We start from the raw sequence: 11,639 nt of genomic DNA on the forward strand, positions 1-11,639 counted from the left end.
GAAGACACAAGGGAATGAATTACACAGAATATAAGAGAACGAACATGAATAATAACACCAAAGTCAAAAACTCCAAGAAACAATCAAAACAAAACAAGAAATCAACATAGTACTGCTTGTGGGGGGGGGGGATATCTAATTTATATCAGTGATAGCTTGCTGAGTTTAGTTGGCTTGTGCACTCTGTTGTTTTATCCTGTTGACTGTAAAGCCTTTGGAGCCCTTTTGAAGACAACATTGCATATATAAAGTCATCTTGAACACTAACTTCAAAAGAAACCAAAGAATGTATAGATTATGCATGCACATCTAAGCAACAGATCAGACTTCTGCCTGTAATTACGCATGCATGTAAATATAGTCATGCATGTGCTGCACAAACCTTTGATGCTACCTTTAGCATTCTTTCTGGAGTGGTTCTCTTCCTTAACCCTTTTCTTGCCACGATTTCAGCCAGCATTGAATGGATAGTGATGTGTGCACTTGAAGTGCTACCATAGCATGCTTCCTTTGGGCCACAGTATATCCAATTTGACAGTAGGGGTGATCTGCTGGTATGCCTAGATCACCATTGGCATCACATGCTCATTTTCAGCAAATGCCAGGATTTTTTTGTTCCTCACCATCAACCTTTGGATTGTTCACAGAGGAGAATGGGTTGATGCCAGGGGTGGGATTCAGCCGCTTCACACCGGTTCAGGCAAACCGAATGTTAATTTTGCATACGGTTCACCAGCCGGTTGTTGCAAGGATTGTTGCAAGGACCGGCTGGCCCCACCTACTTTGCCCCTCCCAGGAGTCTCCACGCAGTCCATTCATCATGCCAAGTAAGTGCAGGACCTGCACGGAGGCTCTGGGATGGCAAAAAACGGGTGTCCCGGAAGTCGGAAAATGGGCCCATTTCCGGCCTCCAGAGGGCCTCCTGGAAGCTTGGGGAAAGCCTCCAGAGCCTGGGGAGGATGAAAAATGGGCCTACCAGAAGTACCGGAAGTCTGAAAACAGGCCTGTTTCCAGCCTCTCCAGAGCACAGGGGAGGCAATTTTTGCCCTCCTGGAGGCTCAACAGAAGCCTCCGGAGCCTGGGGAGGGTGAAAATGTGCCCCCCCACCGCTGTGGTGCGGAAGACCAAGTAAGCCATGCCCACCATGGCCACGCCCACCCAGCAACGGGATAGTGAACCAGTTGTTAACATTTTTCAATCCTACCCCTGGTTGATGCCTAAGCACTAACACCTTTGCCTCGTATCCTGGCAGTGGGTTCTTTCTTGTGCTTGCCATGAATGATACCAGCTTACGTCACCATTGCTGCTACAGGAATGGTATGGTACTCAAATATTTCATCAGCTGTCTTCCTTTCCCCTTGACTAGTCAACCTTAGTACAGTCCTCCCTTTTTCTATCCCTATCTCTTTCTTCACTGCATGTAAACTTTCCCCCTCTAACAGAATCATAATTGAAATGAGAAAGAAAAAGAAGGAGGGAGGGATTAGGGCAGTGTGGAGATGATCACTCCTATCTGGGCAGCCCTAGCTGATCAATGAAAAATTTCTGGTAACTAAGGCTGCAGAAGCCATAAAGAAAAAGTGTGAAAAGTGTCTCACAACATACTACCTGTTCTGCACCAGCCTACTGATCATAACCTTTGGGCTGGTTTTAATGACTTGAAAATATGTCAACTAGTAATGTCTGAGCTGCATTAAGTGCTCTGATTTCTCCACTGAAAGGCTGTGTGATCCCTGGGACTAGCAGAAACAGGCTCTTCTAAAAAAAAATAGGAATAGCTATAAGATTGGTAGACCAGCTGTATTAATTTTTCTTTTTCAGCAAAGCCAGCTACACTGAGAATGCAAGAGATGGGGACAAGGTATGGGTGGGCATGTTTCCACCACTGCATACAATCACCAGACTAAAAGATATCTCTGCTCTGAAGTTCAGAACCAATGCCTGAACAATGTATGGTTTCTTTTTCCAATATTTTTGATATAATATTTGCAAAGAATAAGAGTTTAGGTCAGTCATAAAGTAAAACAAAACAAAACAGTAATTTGAGGGCTTCTTCTTGTCTCCTAACTGAAACAAATTGAGGCTTTGCTCAACCATTGCCTTTGTTTTTCCCAATGCTTGCATTTTTAAAACCATTAAGCTACCCTTTTTGTTATTGTGATCTAAATGTTCTTTTGATTAAAATTCCACTTTCATGACTGGGGGTAACAATGTATTGGCAACCTCAGAGATGCTAGCCAATCAGACCCATGCACAGCTGGTGCTCATGATGAAAAATTGGGGATAAATCTCTCTATATATTTGTCTTCTTGGGCTTTGGCTCTAAATGTTGATGTCCATTTGATCCTGCTATGATATTTCAGCTAGGTGATATTTTTAGTTCTTCTGTCATTTCCTGCATCTGAGATATAAGATCCTTTTTCTTTCTTTTTAAAATGTTTTTTAAAATGTTTTCAGATATGTTGAGGGCATTTTGCTGACTTTGTACACAGTTAAGAGTGCTGTAAAGCACTATGGACTGGTATATAAGTCTAAGTGCTATTGCTACCTGCTTCTTAAGTGAAAATCTTTATTTACAATTCAACAAGCTACAAAGACATTTGAGAAGCAAATAGCTGAAAATGTAACATGTTTACCAACAGCCAACTGCCGTTGATTTGAATTCAGTAATTCTTGTGTTCAGGTTGCTGAAAGAATACTGAGCAATTTAGCTGCTGAATAGCTCAATAAAAATAAGAATAAAATACATAAGAGTCATCTTGGAGGCAGAGAACGAGCTTAGCTCATCTGTTGGTGAATTCTAAGAGAGATGTATTTATTAAATTTATATGCTACCCATCTCACTGTCCCGAGTGACTCTGGGCAACTTACAGTAGTATAAAATAATAGATGTAAACACATTAAAAGCAGTAAAAATAAGATTAATAACAAATAAAAGTTTAAAACCAAGAGGTGGTGGTGGACTTTTGCATTTCAGAAGTCTTTGTATTCCAGCTCCAGCAAAGCACAGTCACATTGCTAATCCCAATGCTAATCAACAGAGCCATGTTTTAAATCTCCTCCAGAAGGCCAGAAGGGTGAATGTCTATGGAGATCCTCAATCCTCCAGATCATGGTTGCCCCAAAGGTGCTTTTTCCCAAAGGCAACTGGACTTTCTTAGTTTTTTCTTTGAAAATGTTTTGCTTCTCATCCAAGAAGCTTCTTCAGTTCAGTTGTCAAACTGTAGAAGCTTTTTGGATGAAAAGCAAAATATTTTCAAAGAAAAAACTAAGAAGGTCCAGTTGCCTTTGGGAAAAAGCACCTTTGGGACAACCAGAAGGGTGGAAGCAGATGTCACCTCAGAAGGCAAGTTGTTCCACAGGGAGGGGCCATTGCAATGAAGGATCTTCTCTTTATCCTTGCTATGCAAAATTTGTTAGTTGATGAGATCTGAGGAACACCTCTTCTGCCAGTGCAAACTGAATGGGCTAATCATATTGGAGCGAGATGGTGCCTCAGACAACTGGCCTAAGCCATGAAGAGCTTTAAATGCAGAAACCAACACCTTGAATTGGAGCTGGAAGCAAACTAGCAACCAATGCAGCTGACATAACCGTGATGTTACATATGCCATCCTAGGGGCCTCCAGAAGTGTCTATGAAGTAAGAAATCCATGAGATTAAATCTTCTCACTTCTACCTAAACTACATCTTGAAGAGGAAGGTGGGGAGATTCCCTCTCATCTCTTAAATACATTTAACTAAGAATAAGCCAGATCATGAAAATTGTGCAATGGAAGTCTTAAAGCAGGTTTGATATACTTGTGTGTGTGTGGGAGGGGGTGATATCAAAGAATCTCCCTGCAACACAAATCTCTCTTCTAAATCAGAAAAACCTGTCCATGTGGAACATCAGCTTTCTCCCTTGTCCCTGCCTCCAAAATGTTAAGATCAATCTCCTGTTACCAGAAAGTTGCTTACTCTGCCTTAAACCATGATTCACATGCCAAAATAACTCTTATACAAGCTACAAATTATGACTTTTCATTTATGAATCTAGATTCAGTATCTCTAATTGCTAATCTGTAAAAGTAGTTTCAATAAATCTTCAAGGCTTTTTGGTCACCCTTTTAAAATTGGCTTGACATTTTAAAAGAAACTTTACTCTTGTGTCTCCAACTTTACTGGATTACATCTTACTTGCACGTGTACTGAATGTTATGGTGTTATTGTCAAACTAGATATGTCTGCGGTGGTCAAGGTTGAAAGATTGATTTGATTTAATATGTTTTATAATTTTGTGTTACGTGAACTCATTCAGTTCATTTATCTGTACCTATTTCATTTTAGTATTTTTGAAATCACACAATCATGGTTATTACATTCTCTTGTTTTAATTGCTTATCTTGCATGTGAGAAGTTTGCACTGTTCTTTTTGGTAGGGCACATACAAGATTTAGAGAGAGACACGATTAAGCAATTTATATTTTAAACTTTTTTTGTCTTTGCAGGCTGGAAATAATACTTGGTTACTATTTTCAGGGACGATTTCAATCCCATTCTAAAGTGTGCCATAACAGCCATTATGTTGAAATAATGTTTAAAGAAAAGGCTAAAAGACCATCACATGGTCCCATAAGTTTGAATGTTCCATATGACGTCCTGCCATTCTACTTAGCTGATTCTTTTCTTTGCATTCTATTTATGGTTAATGTAAATAGAATCTTCTTACTAGTCAGACTATTTCATATATATATCAGGAGTACATACACAGACACAGAAGTACAGCTAGTCTTTGACTTACAATGATTCATTTAGTGACTGTTCAAAGTTACAATAACAATGAAAAAAGTGACTTATGATTTCCCCCCCCCCCCCCACATTTAATGACCATTACAGCATCCCCATAATCTGTGATCAAAATTCAGATTCTTGGCAACTGACTAATATTTATGATGGTTGCAGTTTCGCAGGGTCATATGATATATTTTTTAAACCATCTGAGAAGCAAAGTCAATGGGGAAGTCAGATTCATTTAACAACCATGTTACTAACTTAACATCTGCAGTGATTAACTTAACAAGTTGTAAAATGGGGCAAAACTCAGTTAACAGCTGTCTTTGGGCTCAACTGTGGTCGTAAGTCGAGGACTACCTGTGTATAAACTTTTTCCACACTTCTGCTTAACCTTTCAGCATGTCTAGTTTGGTCTTATTCCTTCTTTTAGCTGTGAGTAAGATATTATGCCCATAAGAATTCAGAGAGTGTCATGGTTAAGCAACTGAGCTGTGAAGTACTCCTTCCTCTATAAATCCCTAAGTACCTCTCTCTCAGCCTCATTGCCCAAGGGGCCATTGTAAGGAATACAAACTAATGTAGGCAAAAGTCTCTGAGCACTCAAAAACAAATAAATATTAGGAAAACAAGATAATTGTTTCATATTACACACATGTGCATGTAGTGCATCTTACATTTTGTAATTCTGCCCTGAATGAAACACACACACACACAAAATCAGTGATTCAGGATAACTGACATTTGTGGACACAGGAAATAAAATAGGCAAGATTGTAAAAATGAAGTGGAGAATTTTAAAGAGAAACATTCTATATATAGGTATATATTATATCTGCTGAGACCCTGTTCTTCTCTTTAGGTATGTGTTACAATCAATTCATTTTCCTCACTCTCCTTTTATCTTTTTAGTTAAATGCGCAAAGGCAACTATAGAAATTGTCAGGAGAATTCTCTGGAAGCACACTTTAGCATGCTGTATGCAAGGGAGAATTAACAGGGAGCACACAGTTTTCTTCCTGTCAGCGATGTTGCAGGGTACGTACGAACCCTCTGCCTTAAAATGATGAGCTTCCCCAAAAGCAAAGCAGATAGCAGCCGTCCCCGCTTCTTCTGCAGCATCAGTGCCGTAAGTAAGGGCAGCTTGTCTCTGGTCAGTTGATGTGCAAGGTATGAACAATTCTGACAAACGGATGAGATGTGACTACATTTAACATAAGGGGGAAGACTCCCCTGCTGTTGTGCCCGGATCAAGTGTGGGACTTCAGAGGCAGCTTGGTGAAACCAGACACCCTTTCTTTCAGGCAGCAGTCATACCCAGGCAGGGCTCTCTGTGACACAAACCTAACTCTTTTAATATTATTACCAGATTTGCAAGCTATTAGCATAGGCTTTTGTAGAAACCAGTGCCGGAGTTCAGGGCTGCCCTGTCATACAGTTAGATTCCCAGTCTCCGCTGAGTGGGAGGGTCACACTGTATGAGACTAATAAGGACAGAGATGCATCCCCCTTCTCCCTTTCTTTAGAGACTCCAGCAACTCCTCAGCAGCTCTGTACTGGCCTTGGCTCTGCTTCTGGGGGAAACTTAATAAATAAAAATTGAAGGTAAGAGCCTCTTCTTTATGACCAGCTGATTTATGCCAAGCCTAGCCCACAAGTACTGTCTGCTCTGCTGTTGAGTTTTGTCAGCATTTAATGGAGCTCTCGGTGAATTTTGTGATAGATTGCCTGCTGATAAATAGATTGCTTCTTTGATGCTGATTATGTAATGCAGCTTGCCGAGTTTTGCGATGGCAGAACAGGCGTTTGTTTGCGCAAAAACCTAGATTGAAAATGTGTTGCCTCTTCTGAGAGCACAGGACACAGTTGAAAACTAAGGCTTAATGTATACAAACTGGTAGAGCGAGAATGGATTCTACGGAGAGTTTTCCTTCACTTTCTAGAATGTTAAAGTAAACAGCTCTTAAGTGTGTATATGTTTGTACATATGTGGCTGTTGCTCTTTTTCATAGCTGGACCACAACATTGAAATGTACGTTGTGTAGGTAGGACACTTGGAGGAATAAAGGTATAGCTTAAGGAATGCTGGAATTTTAAAAGGTTGTGTTTCCCATGAGAAACTACAGTGCTTTTGCATTTTTATTGGGTCAATCTCTCTCGGTCTCCTGTGCTATTTTGAAGATTTGGGATCAATAAAAGAGAACTCGCTGAGGTTAAGCAAACAGGGTAAAGTGCATCATTATTTGTAAATGAATTTCTAGTATTCAGTTAAAGGAGTCATTCCATTTCTCTTGTGATTTTATTCTGAGTCGAAATAGTATCTTTCCCTACCGATGCTATTTCTGAAGACTTTACTATTCTGCTGTGTTGTGTTGCTGTTATGCATAATCACAAATGTATCTAGGGCATTGCTTTCAGCAAAGGTTCGAGAGTACCATTCCTATGAAGGGGAAGAATTTTAAATGACCCATTCTAATCTGAAGGCTCTGAATAGGCTACCCTTTTTGGGGATTGTGCTTCTTTTCTCTTTGTTATTAGTAAAAAAACAAAATGTAAAGACGTTTTCAGATTTCAGAGTGCAACCTTACTATACTTCCACTGTTCATTTCACTTTGCTATGCTGAAAAGATAGACCAGCCATTCCCATCCCATACCTCACACCACAATAAGTGTAGGTCTAATGCGTATCTCTTCTTGGTCAGGAATAAGAGCTCTACTTCCACTATTCTATCATGTGCTTGGTTTACCACTCATAGGGGACAAACCTATTTTTAAAAATGTACAAAGTCCATGAAAGCAGTTTTCTCTTTTCTCCTAGTAACTTTCTGCAGTCATAGAGTCATCCTTACTATTTTAATCATAGCTTTGGAGAGGGCCTCCTGAGGCAGAAGCTATAGCAAGTGTGAGTCCTTTTTTCACTTTGCTTTTTGCCTCAATATTAAAGAATTCTCTCAAGGATGAGTTCTTCTGACTTTTACCTAAGAATGGCATGTGTTTATGAAGACCTGAAGCTGTGTTCTGTCTGCTTCCCATGATGCCTAAAAACAAACCTGTGAATTATCCTACGTATTTGTTTCAGTTCCTTGTAAAATTGCTCCACTGACTTATCCTGTGGCTGAAATTAGCCCAGGGTTCACACTTTTCGACGTATGAATGTAACTGAAATTGGCCTTGGTTTGGGCCACATGTTCACATTGTGGATTTACAAGAACTTTGATGAAAGCATGCAGTTTCCCAATAGAAAAGGTGTTGGCTGGTGTTAATCAGGATGTGAATGGCTTAAAATAGAAACGTCAGGGTCTTTGTACACTTTGGTAGCAAGGAAGTAGTCACAAGAAGACACGCTGGCTCAGGACATTGAGATGACTTCTTTTTAGCGGCTCTATTTTGTGACTCTAAGAATACTATAGACAAGATACATTGTACTTATTAAAGAGATAAAAACATTCCTGTCTTGATGGCCACTGGTATCAACCTCTCCCCCAAAGGTTTCTATACCTGCCTGCTTGTAAAAAGATAAGAATAAGAAGGCATGATAACTGTACCACCTACTAAAGCGTCAGTGGCAGACTTTTACTGAGTGACTTCAAGGTGTACGTTTAAGGACTGATCAGAATATCTCTGATTAAATGAGATAGTAAAAGCTGTGGTAAGGTGATACATTGCAAGTTGAAACTTGCCTTTTTGGAATCCTCTTGATGGTTTGTAAATAAATATTTTAATCGTGGAATACCCTTAAAATTTGTTACTTTCCCCTTGCCATTTGAATCAGGGCCATATAGCATCTGTGTCCCATTCTCCCCCCACCAATACTCTACAACCTCCTTACTGTATTAATCTGCTACCTGTATCAGCCAGGCCTAAATGGAAGATGGACCAGCCAAACTCCACAGATCAACTAAATTGCAAGCAATGAGTTGGGAGCGCGAGGAAAATAAGCACTTGCACAAGCAATCTAAAATGATTCGATCTAGTATTGGCTGCTTCTAGCTTGCTTATATCTGCTTATTAGTCTTCTGAGTGTGACCTCCCTGGGGACTTTGGGGAAGTAGTCAGGCACATGGGCAGCGCCTTCCCCCCCTCTACACAGCTGCAAGAGACGTGCCAATCCTAGAGCAAGAGGCTGGCCGATAGACCATTTTTCCAATCCAACTTTGGTCATGGGTGCACTGCCTGAGCTTTCAGAGAGGAAGGCAAAAGGCGGAAGAGGAAACACTTGCTTGACTACTGGAGCTTGGTAATGAGATCCATGTCTAGGGAAAGGGAACATATTACCATATCAAGGGAATGTACCGGAACATTCTTGTTCAGGTAAGGGAACGGATGTAAAATAGGACTTAATTCAGATAGCACTAGATTCTGTCTTTTGTGCTTGATTTTCACCCTGACACATGGCAAGTAGTCCCATTGACTAACTAAGATTACCAGCTGTTTTTTCCTCTGTGAAAGTTTCCCTGTTTTTAACAGATCGACGCCTCCGTAAGTAGAAATTGAACAGGAGAGTCTTCTCCCTGCTTGCAGACATGGTGATTGCTTTTCTGCTGCCTTTTGTTGTTGTTGCTGACTATGCAGTTATTATGCTTGAAAAATGATTGTGACAATTCTGCTAAAGGAGAGCTCTTTGCTTGTATCGAGTTGCTTTCCTCTCATTTGAGAGTCACCAGCAAATACATTTTGCACCTGCACAAAATAAGTGATACCTGTTCTAGGCTCTCCACCATACAGGTAGTCCTCGAGGTACAATACTTCATTTAGTGACCATCTAAAGTTACAACATTACTGAAAAAATGACATGGACATTTTTTACACTTAACAATCATTGCAGCATCCCCATGGTCATGCGATCAAAACTCAAGACACTTGGCAACTGATTCATATTTATGACAGTTGCGGTGTCCTGGAGTCATGTAATCACCTTTTGTGGCCTTCTGTCAAGCCAAGTCAATGAGGGAATCAGCTTCATTTACTAACCATGTTACTAACTTAAAAACTGCAGTGATTCATTTAACAACTGTGGCAAAAAAAGTTAATAAAATGGAGCAAAATTCACTTAACAAATGTCTCACTTAGCCACAAAAATTTTGGGTTCAATTTTGGTCACACAGTGAGGACTACCTCTATTGACTCATCTAATGTCTTTCACTTAGGAGATTAAGAGTCAAAATGGCTATAGGCTAATAGATTTGTGGAGTTCTGTACAAGATTCTTTTGCCCTAGAGTCAGTGAAGAATTTAAGCCTACACTTTTTCCCACTCGGCTATCCTTGCAACATTGAATTTCACTGTGTTGTGGTATAAATATTATATTATTACATGTAAAAGTGGTTTGGGTTAGAAAAAGTAATAATGTGGCACACAAGGAAAAGAGCTTAACCAAAATGCACTAAACACAATTCCTATTGTTTTTAAACAGTTAAAACAAAAATCTCTTGGCAGACAACTTCTCCAGAAAACTATGAGACATTTATCATAATTGTGGCTGAGATGTTTCTTATGAATTAAATGAAAACCAACCTCCTTCTTCTCCTTCAGTTCTGCAGAGAACATTGGAACATCTAAGGGCAGGTGTTTTTGTATAGAACTCTGCCTTCTCAATGGATTTAACATTCTTTTCAGACTTGCCAGTATCAGTAAACAAAACAAAACAAAACCCTCCCTTTAGTCAGCACTCCTTCGATGGCTTTGGGCCAATCTACCTCTCTTAGTTCAGCCTACCTCACAGGATTGTATAGAAGAAAATTGAAAGAGGACATGCCATGAACATCACCTTGAAACTCTAGAGGAAATACAACATCCATACACCTAATTAATAAATAAAATTATGTATAGATAGATAGATAGATAGATAGATAGATAGATAGATAGATAGATAGATATAGATATAGATAGATAGATAGATAGATAGATAGATAGATAGATAGATAGATAGATAGATAGATAGATAAATGATAGATAGATGATAGATAGATAGATAGATAGATAGATAGATAGATAGATAGATAGATAGATAGATAGATAGATGATAGATAATATTTATATTATCATGCATAGATCCAGATTCAGGGAAGACTTAAAACATCTTGTCTCACACCTAAAGTGGTGGATATGATGCAAAATAGTACAGGAAACTAAAATCTGGAGATTCATAGAGGTGGCACTGATTTTCAAGACTTCCTTATTAAACATGAAGAATGAATTTCCTGCAGTTTTTGTTTTTCAATAGAAATGGGTCTTATGGTAATAAGATGGTAATGCATTCATCAGCATTAGTACTCTTGGAAATGTTCTATTCTCAACTGCTGTTTGCCTTTCCAGGGAAAAATTCGAAAGAGAATTTTGATCAGGAATGAAAGATGAGGTTGAATTAAATAGTTCGTATTTCTCAGCTATGCAGCTTCAACCAAATCACCCCACCATATTTCAATTAGCAAAAATTGGATGATCTATTTTAAGAAACATTTTTTTCCATTGCCAGCAATTGTTTTTCAGAGGGAACCTTACCTGGTGGACTTCCCATAAAACCAATATGCAAAAGAGAGAAAATTTTCACAATCAGTGCCCACTTTGTAATGATTAACTCCTAAAAATGCAAAGAAATTGAAATAATGTCAGTAGTGTAAAATCCTGGCTATGCATGGCTAGAAATTACTGCCTTTCATTTTCCCTGTGGAAGATTAGCTGATCCCATAGGAAATAAACAAAATCAAACTTTATTTTAAAAAAACAAAATATAAACTTTGAAAAAAAAATTAAATTTCCAAAATAACAAACATTCAGTCTTGGAAGAAATAAATGCTACTTTCTTTAAAACAAAATGCTCAGAGCAGACTACAAGAAGGTAGTGGTTTGCTACACACAAGAATTTCT

At 39.1% G+C, this 11,639-nt stretch overlaps 1 protein-coding gene across 1 annotated transcript in view; it reads left to right on the forward strand.

Annotated features, from left to right (window-relative positions):
* Positions 1 to 6,306: 6,306 nt before the first annotated feature.
* COL19A1 (collagen type XIX alpha 1 chain) overlaps positions 6,307 to 11,639 on the forward strand; it is a gene marked incomplete at its 3' end in the record, with an annotated part of 189,016 nt that continues 183,683 nt past the window's right edge. The window contains exon 1 of the mRNA XM_081943886.1: positions 6,307 to 6,378. The remainder of the gene's footprint in view (positions 6,379 to 11,639) is intronic.

This window comes from Natrix helvetica, assembly GCF_964273705.1.
Source record: "Natrix helvetica genome assembly, chromosome: 2".
Classification (NCBI taxonomy): domain Eukaryota; kingdom Metazoa; phylum Chordata; class Lepidosauria; order Squamata; family Natricidae; genus Natrix; species Natrix helvetica.